Below are 773 nucleotides of genomic sequence, written 5' to 3'. Positions count from 1 at the left end.
TTTTGATTTTCAGTTGCTTGGGGACAAGCAACAATTTAAGTTTGGTGTTGTGATGAGCGGATAATTTATACGCTTTTTGGCATTGTTTTTAGTATGTTTTTGGTAGGATCTAGTTACTTTTAGGGATGTTTTCATTAGTTTTTATGTTAAATTTACATTTCTGGACTTTACTATGAGTTTTTGTGTTTTTCTGTGATTTCAGGTATTTTCTGGCTGAAATTGAGGGACTTGAGCAAAAATCAGATTCAGAGGTTGAAGAAGGACTGCTGATGCTGTTGGATTCTGACCTCCCTGCACTCAAAGTGGATTTTCTGGAGCTACAGAACTCGAAATGGCGCGCTTCCAATTGCGTTGGAAAGTAGACATCCAGGGATTTCCAACAATATATAATAGTCCATACTTTGGCCAAGAATTGACGATGTAAACTGGCGTTCAACGCCAGCCTTCTGCCCAAATCTGGCGTCCAGCGCCAGAAAAGGATCCAAAACCAGAGTTGAACGCCCAAATTGGCACAGAAACTGGCGTTCAACTCCACAAATGGCCTCTGCACGTGCAACACTTAAGCTCAGCCCAAACACACACCAAGTGGGCCCCGGAAGTGGATTTATGCATCAATTACTTACTCATGTAAACCCTAGTAGCTAGTTTATTATAAATAGGACCTCTTACTATTGTATTAGAGGCGTCTTTTTGACCATCTTTGGACGTCTGGTTCTTAGATCAGGGGGGCTGGCCACACGGCCATGCCTGGACCTTCACTTATGTATTTTCAA

The sequence above is a fragment of the Arachis ipaensis genome, chromosome B09, assembly GCF_000816755.2.
Source record: "Arachis ipaensis cultivar K30076 chromosome B09, Araip1.1, whole genome shotgun sequence".
Classification (NCBI taxonomy): Eukaryota; Viridiplantae; Streptophyta; class Magnoliopsida; order Fabales; family Fabaceae; genus Arachis; species Arachis ipaensis.
The sequence above is the reverse complement of the archived record's forward strand: the minus strand, read 5'-3'. Positions refer to the sequence as shown.